Source organism: Gavialis gangeticus, unplaced genomic scaffold, assembly GCF_001723915.1.
Source record: "Gavialis gangeticus isolate Ggan-Ray unplaced genomic scaffold, GavGan_comp1, whole genome shotgun sequence".
Taxonomy (NCBI): domain Eukaryota; kingdom Metazoa; phylum Chordata; order Crocodylia; family Gavialidae; genus Gavialis; species Gavialis gangeticus.
Genome location: NW_017728993.1, coordinates 48,573,745 through 48,582,642, shown reverse-complemented (window position 1 = coordinate 48,582,642; position 8,898 = coordinate 48,573,745).

Genomic DNA, 8,898 nt, shown 5'->3' with positions numbered 1-8,898 from the left:
GGGTCTCCATGGAGACTAGCCCAGGACCCCAATGAACAGGGCACACTCAGTTGGGTGGATAAGATGGGGCTGTGGGCGGATGGGGAGCAGCATCTGGGAATGGGATAGGTGGGAGGGGGTTGGGGCCAGGATTGCAGGGCAGTAACAATGTGGGGCTGGGGCCTCAAGCAGAGCAATAATCCACTTCCCACATGTCCATGCCTGCAGGGACTTGCAGGGAGAAGATCATAGCTCTGCCCTAGATCACAGCCCTGTGCTGTCACCACCCCACAACCTCAGCCTTTCCCACCCATCCTGCTCCAAAACACTGCTCCCCACCTGCGCATGGTCCCATCCCATCCTCACAGCCAAGTGTGCCCTGCCCATGGAGGCCCCAGGCCAGTTTCCGTGGAGATCCCACCTGCTCACCCACTCAATCTGGCACTGCCAGTGATGGGTGCAGGGTGGATGGGCCCAGGACTGCATTGGATCAATTGCCCCCACCCCCTCCCAGCCCACAACAGCTCACCAAAACTCCTTAAGTGGCCCTCCATCCCAAATAATTACCCATCCCTGGGCTAGAAGGTCCCAAACAGGAGAAGGAGGAGGCAGGAACAGGCAGGGGAGTCCAAGCCGAAGGCTCAGAGCATGGAGTCACAGCCAGAAGTTCAGAGCATGGAGTCAGGTTTAGTTGTTCCAAGCAGGCCAGAGGCACAACAAGGTGGTCTGTTGCCCAAACAGGTCTCTACTATCTGGTCTGAAGTTACATATAGCCAGTGTAGGTAAGGCCTCTCCCTGGAGGATGACTCAGCCTGATTGCCTCCGATTCAGTCCTGGGATAGGACTGAATCGGAGGTAATCAGACAATTCAAGCCTAGCTAGTCATAGCTCATTACAGTATTCATGTAAGAAAGCCAGATGTCTACAAAAGATTGACATGAACCTCCCTTAGTCTTTGGTGGCCTAAACTAGAATTTGATCCAGAAGTCAAAATGTATTTAAATATATGTGAGTGCACCCCAATTGAAAATTTATATGATTTGCTTTATTCACATACTTTAAAATATGATGAGATAATAATTTGACCCTTTAGCTGCTGTCTCAATATTTTTGTTTTTATTTTTAATATGGGAAGATCGGCTGTAATGGATTATATTTAAATTGTTATGGGGAAACTTTGGCTCTATTAAAAATCAGTCAGCATTCCTTTCTCCTCCATTCATGAAACAATGGATTTTCATCATCACAAAGATGAAGTAAAAAGTGTGAAAAAGACCAAGTGAAAACCATTTTTACAGACAGGTGATAAGAGGAAGACACATGTTAGCCATGTAATATTCAGGGCAGATAAAAATTTGTTTTATAAAATATTTTCCAGAAAATATGTCAAATTTTCTTCTAGGGAACTCTTTTATAGGACCCTCAGTTAGAACCTCCAATCCATAGAAGCAAATGGCTATAAATATTTTCAAAGGTCTCCTTCTACTGATGCAGACATACATTATCTTTTATCAAAGCTCCCATCAGACTTCAAAGCTGTCAAACTCAGTTTGCTGAGACTGGAACTATTTTTATATATAATTCAATATCTATATCCAATTCATCAACTTTAGATTGTAGTATACCCATGTGAATAAAAGTCTGTCTTCAGTCCAACAGCTTGCAATATGTCTGGCAATATGATGTCAAAAATAAGTTACTACAACTTTAGCCACACGCAGAGAAAAATCCCACATCATCATATATGCAGCACTAGGGTCTAGATGTTCTTGGAAAGTTGCTGTTATGCTTTTTCTTTTCTATCCTTTCAATTCAACATTTAGGCATGTTCTTATGCCTATCTCCACTCAACAAAGACTCCAAACATACTTAAATACTATTAAAATCCATGGGAAGTTAAGTGCAGGTAGTTAAATGCTAGCAAGGTATGGATTGCTATATCAAGGAACTAGGTACATGGCAAAAAGCAAATTGCTTGTGTTTTAATTTATTTTTCAAGCACACATTAAAAAACTCATGAGGGAAAAAGACCCAAGGTAGTATATTACAACTCTTTTCACAACAAATATATACTTCAACAGGATTTTTTAGCTCAAATGACTTCTCAGGTTTCTGAAAGAAAGTCAATTCAAAATTTTATATCAGTTTCCCAAAGGAAGGGGAAACATAAATGGACATAGTATTGGGTCTCCTGTCTTTATAACAGTGATTCTCAACTGGAATGCTGTGGCATCCTGGGGCACTGCAATATCCTTTCAGGGATGCCACAGTACTCAGCTCCTATGCCAGGAGGTAAGCATTTATTCCTCTGTTCCCCAGCACCCTGCAATTGTTCCATGGACAAGTGGCATCCACAACTGCTCCTCCAGAGGCTCCAGCTCCTACTATCAATCCCTGCCCCACAGCCACACTGTCCCAGTCACCCCCATGTTTTAAGCAACAAGCTCTCTATGAGTTAACAAGGTTATACTTTTCAGCACAGCTTATCACCTTATTCCCAGGTCTGGTAGGAGGGGCTACAGTGCCAGGTGGTTTCAGTTGCCAGCATGAAAGTCCCTGAAGGAGGGCTTTTCATCTGGAAAATGGTGATGGTAATAATTCTTTCTTCTATCCTCTGTTTCTCTAGTTTATGTTCTGCTTTTATCAGGACAAGGACATGGGTTTTTTTTCCAGGTACAGCACCTAGAACAGTGTGGTTCTGATCTTGGCTGTAGCTTCACAGTGTTGTAATATGAGTAAATGATAACAAGGAATGACATGGATGGGAAGTGGCAAATTAATGACCTTGCTAAAGATCATCTCGGCAGTGTAGAGAGTGCAAATGTTTGATTGGAGCTGATATAAAAGAGCAGGTAGCATACTGAAGAATTAAAGTGAAAAAAGGGAATTCAGATAGACAGTAAGTGTAGCTGACTTTGTCTTTTCAAGAGCAGGGACATGGGAGCATTCTTGTATTGTGACATAAAGGAGCAAGAGAAAATTATAGTGAAATACGGAGTATCAAAGAGTTACAGTGAAAATTATGAGAACAATGCGGAAAGTTGAGAGCTCGGTAGCAGATCACAGGAAGGGCTTGGGACTAAAGATTTTTATAAACTTTTATACAAATTGAAGATGAAGAAAAAAAATAGGGACTGCTGATTTTCCATACCTTTTACCAGCTTCTCTAAAGAGCTTAGGGACAGCTTTTTCTTTTTAACTTGTCTCGTTCAAAATTTTATTGGTTTCAAAGATGAACTAGTCTGAGAAAATTGCTAGACAAGTGTACAACTTGATAGAGGGTCCTTTCTAAGTTTGTGTTATGTGATTAACCTTATAGATCTTAAACTTTTCCAATTTTATCTAAGACACTTATGAAAGCGAGGAGTGAAGACACACTACAAAGGAAAATAAGGAATTAGCCATTGATGTACTCCAGAAAGGAATCCTAAATGCTTTCATATTTATCTTTGTAGTTTTATATTCTATCTGCTTTTTCCATATAGATAGTTTCTATTGAATACACTGTTCATTCTCTTTCCTTTGGGGAATTTCAAATTTCCAGTTCTATGATATTTTTGCTTTAGTTATTATTAAACCTGTATTAATTTACGTAACTGTCCCTTTTGATATCCTCTTATCTTCTATGCCGAATACACCTTTTCTACAGGAAACTTTTAGATTAGTTTCCCTTCTCTTATGCTTTGTGAAAGAAAATTCAACCCTGCCTCAATATTGTGGCAGATCCATCTTGTATTGTAACTGCTGGATTTTAATGGGAACCCATTATGTGCATTCCATAACACTGCATTTCTGTTATGAAAAGCTATGCTTTGGATATATACCATAACATGGCAATGTCAGGATCTTTACACTAGCAGAAATAAATTGCTGACTGAAGTATGTTTTTTAATGCATAGGCTTTTTATGGTAGACTTATCTGCCAAATTACTATTCTTAATTCTACTCTTGTTAGTAAGAAAATTAGGTCAAATATGAAAACATAGTTTATCCCAGGAGAATTCCCTAGCTAAGAACCATAATGATAACTGAAGAAAAAATGGCAGTCTTGATCTGGATGTAATTATGTCAGCAACAAACGCCTATTTCCTTTACACCAGGGGCCTAATGTGGAGCCATCACATCTGGTTCACAGTGCTCCCCATGGATCTAAAACTTTGGCAGCAGTGGAATAGTGGCCATTAATATAGCCACCCTCCCAACTGTCAAATCCACAAATCTCATTCCCTTCAGGGCCAGTTGGAGCCAAGCTATGCCCCATTCCCCAGCAAGACTGCACCATGCCACACCCCTTCCCCTGTGGGAGTAGGTCGGGGTGGGCAATTATTTTGGGCAGAGGGCTGCTTACTGAGTTTTGGCAAGCCATCAAGGGCTGCATGACAGGCAGCCCAGGGCAGATGAATATTAATTTTCTAAATTTTTAGGAGGCCCGCAGGCTGGATAGAATGGCCTGGCGGGCTGCATTCGGCCCCTGGGCCGCATTTTGTCTACTCCTGGGCTAGGTTGAAGCCTGACCATGCTCCCTTCCCCTCCAGAGCTGGGTCATGTCTCCTTTCCTCCAACTGGGGCTATATCATGCTGCTTTCCTCCTGTGGGACTGGGTTGGCTTTATGGGGCCGCTCCATGGGGCAGGGGCAAGTTCCTTTCCACTGCTGGGCTGCATAGAGGCCAGCCTAAACCCCACTCCCCCACCCTTGTGGAGCAGGTACTTCCTGCCGTGCCTGGCTGGTGCCAGATTGGGAGCACTGGTTAGATTTGGCCTACAAACAGACAGGGCACTGGGCAAAAAGATTGGGCTCCACTGCTCTGTGCTATTAGGCCAGTGTCTATCCCACCTATTAGGCCTTTTGTGCTTTACTGTGATTCTATTCCATGTTTCTTATGTCCTTAAAATCAATTAATGCAGGAAATGGGTAGACTTATCCTTCTCTTCCTCCTCGCTGCTTTTTTGTGACTCAGTCTTACGGGTCAGATGATGGTGGTTATATCTACATGAGACACTGACTGTGCAGTAGCCCAATGCAGAAGCACAGTAGAATCACGTGGCAACAACTGTGATGTGACGCTGCTGAGCAGTGGTATTAGTGCTACTGCACAATAACATCATGAAAAAGACGTTTGTCAGCCCACTAACTAAGGCTACTGCAAAGTCATTTAGTACTGGTTTATACAAGTATAAAATGACTGCACAATAATGACTGCAGTCAATGTCTCATGTAGACGTGTCTGGTTTGTTGTAAAAGTAGATGCATTAATGGATTTTCAGGAATTGAATGGGGTGGATTAAAGATCTGGCCCTTACTCTGTGGGATTTCTGACATGTAGGTTGGGAGAACAGATCCTGTCTCTTGTGCAATCCATTTCATCCACCATTCATTGTTACTGGAGAAAGTCCCTGCCTGCACAGACACCTGACATATAGATTTTGAGGTGGTAGTGGTTTGTGAAGCTAAATTGCCTTTCTTCACCTACTACTAGCACCTGCTAGTGCCTTTTCCTTACTAACATTAGACAGGTTCCCTCCCCAGGTTTTACTGTATCTTTCCTCAGGCATAAAAGAAACCAATCCAGCCATGCCAATAACATACTTGATCAGACAGCATTAGTAACTATTAGTATTGTTATGAAACTCCCTATTTCCTTCTCCTGTATTACAGGGTGATGTAGTTTGATTGAGAAATGAATGGTAAAACAGTGTTTTTGTTCTTGTGGTGGGCAATGCTGCCTGTGGTGTGTGAGATCTCTCACCAATTTAAGGCTTGGTGCAATATTTGATAATAAGGCCTTATTAAACTCTGGTGAATCATTGATTTCTTGGGTATTCAAAGTACCTAGTCAGAACTATGACCCCTGGCCCTAGATCCTGAAAAAATGAAATGGCAAAATACATTCAATTTATCCAAAAATCTTCCCATCTGGAAAAGATGGGCCAAAGTAATGAGTACAAAACTGAGCAATGTATTTCAGTGGTCAAGAACTGAGGAACTCATTTACATATCACTACAGTGCCACAAGTTCATAACCTGATTCCTTCTCACTTCCCTTTTATCTGGTTCTGCCCAATCAACCTACCCCTATCTATCAACCAAACAAAACAATAATCAAGTCAAAACTATTTAAAATGTTGCTTCCTGGTTGCTTCTTCTCCACCCCTCTCCCTCAAGGGACGAGCATTGCCACTATTTTTGCAATTTATCATGGAACAAAGCAAGATTTCCTGTTAGCTTCTTTTCACAAGATATGGTCCTATCTTCCAGGGAAACAGTTCAGATTTTCTGACCCTCTTTTTCGGAGTCACTACTCCCCTCCCTCCCTCCACCCCCTTCCACATCTGCATGCTTCTTTCTGGACACAGAAAGCTAAAACTGTAGAACATTAGACAGGCAGCACTTTTGATTATAGTCCTTGGGCAGCATATGGTGACACCTCCAAGAAGGGGCTGTGGCATGAAGACATAGATTAATAAAGATGTTGACTAGTTTCCTACAGCTTTTATATCCGAAACTGAGACTATCTAACACACATGGGCACAGCAGATGACAGCTTCCCTGGGCTCTGATAGTTTGAAGCTGGGCAGACAACTGTGAAGCTAAAGGAGAATTAGGGAAACAGAAAAGAGCATGAGCAGTTTGTGGGTCCCAAAGAAATATTAAGGGGTCCACACCCTGCATTGTAGGATGCAAGAGAAAGAGTCAAGAAGGTAAAAAAAGGAAAAAGGATAGCAGAAAAGGGGAATGTAAGATATAGTTTATTGTGACAGAGAGAAAATTATTGAAGTGTGTGAAAAAAGGGTGTAAGAATAGGAATAATAGAAAGGAAGAATAGTATGGTTATCTCCAAATGTCTGGAAACCATTATCTTAACATTTGGGTTTGCCTCCAGGTTTTTGAGCACTTAGGCTACACACAGGTTTTGTTTTCAAGTTTTAGTTCACAACCATAAATACTAGAAAATGATGCATATGTTTCAATGAAAGCCAAAATTCTTAACTGGCCACATTGATAATGTCATCTCCATGTGCTGGGGATTTCAATAAATTATCAATTATTGTGAGAGTCCTAATAAAATTTCAAGTGTTATCACAATCAAAGAAGGACAAGAGGAAGGGATAAATAAAGATGGGTAAAATAGCACTCCCTCTGCCTCAACTGTTAAAATAAAGTAAATGGACTCCCCATTTTTAACATCCAGAAAGGAGACTCCATTTTCACCTAAAAAGTTAGGCTAGAATTTTTGAGCCAAACAAACTTTAAAAAATTATGACTGCAACTCCACATTATTAGATAATAATACCAATAATGAAATCCCAGAGTATAATAATAATAGAGAAAATAAAAACTGCCCTTAAGAAAGAAATCAAAATTAGAAAGTGCACAGTCTACAAGGCTGCTATGGTTTTTGGCTTAAATATTTAACATTTTTACACCTAAAACTCACACATCCTCTCCAAGTAGGCTTTCAGGAAAAATAACTGAATGATGGTGCATGGCAGAACAGTGCTACGTATGAAAAATAAAAGTAAGTAGTTTGCAACCAGAAACTAATGATGTATCTCCCAGCTCTGTGGAAGCTGTTAGTATCACTCATACCAGATCAAATCTAAAGGTATGACTAGCAGGAGAGGGAGGCTTGGTCCTTGGAAAGGAAAGCCACTGTATAAGAGGTAGGAGATGGGCCAAGAAAGAGGGACCAATAGGAAGAGAAAAAAATGTGAGGAAGAGACTGGGGCCAAGAGGAGGACAAAAGGAAGAAAAACTTCATAGGAATATTGCAAACATGGGAAAGATATTGGATTTAGGCTATGTGGTTAGTGCATAAACCCAGGAAATAAGCTGTAAGGTCCCTTCTCAGTCCTGCTTCTGACTCTAAGTGTGAGAAAAGTAGCATCATTTCTAAGTGTTTCCACCTCTGTGAAATGGATCTGCTGATACTGAAGCTGTGAAATGGGGATGTTGATACTTCCCAAGAAGGTGGAAGCCTCAGAACAACTGTATTAACATTGGTTTGCTGGGACATTTTGGTAGGAAATGGGGTGAATCACAAAAAACTCTTGGTCCATGTCTTTCAGTGTGGCTCAGACACTAGCAGCAGTACAGATGCCTACCAGCCCCTTCTCGTCTTACCTGTCTGGATGCTTCCTCCCCTAAACAAGGCAAGAAGCTGTTCCCCCACTGCACCCCAAGAGGTAGACAGGCAGCCCACGTCCCTGTCTCAACCCCCACTCAAATCTCAGCTGCCAATCCCCCATGGGTACCCCTTCTCTTCCTCCAGTGGCAGTGGCATCTTGTCCCCTTTTCCTCTCTGTATCTATGGGTCTCTGCCTATATATTTCAAGCTGCTTATAGGTGAAACGCTGCATTCATCCATAGACAAAAGCACAGTGATGCTTGTCTGCAAATTGCTCTGTGGGGGTTACAATGCTCCTTCCATCAACTGGAGGGATGGGAGAAAAGGCAAGAGGGGAAAAAAGCATGCCAAGAGGCATGGGGTTAAGCTGGCCCCTGATTTTAAAGGCTGCGTGGACCACCCGCTCTACAGCCCTGCATCTCTTCCCACTGTGCTCATTGCAGCTGACATGACATAGACAGCAAATCCCCCAACTGAAGCCTGCTAGAGGGACTGTTTGGTTAATAAATTCCCCTGCAGAACAGCTCCCCAAGAGCGGTGCTGATGTCACATCCGTTGCCCAGGTCTCAGCACCTCTCCCAGCTGTGCTTCCTCTCCTCGGATCCAAACTTTTTGCGGTGGGCTGGCCGGGGGCGGATGGGAAGGGAGGGAGGCAGGCTGGCTGGGGGAGAGAGGCTGGAGGCGCTTCAGCACCGCGGACAGCGCCCGCCTCGCCTGCCTGCCTGGTGGTGCTCCCTCCCGCTCCGCCCTAAGGATGCCTGCGGAATGATCGTCCCCCGGGCGGCTGCTGCT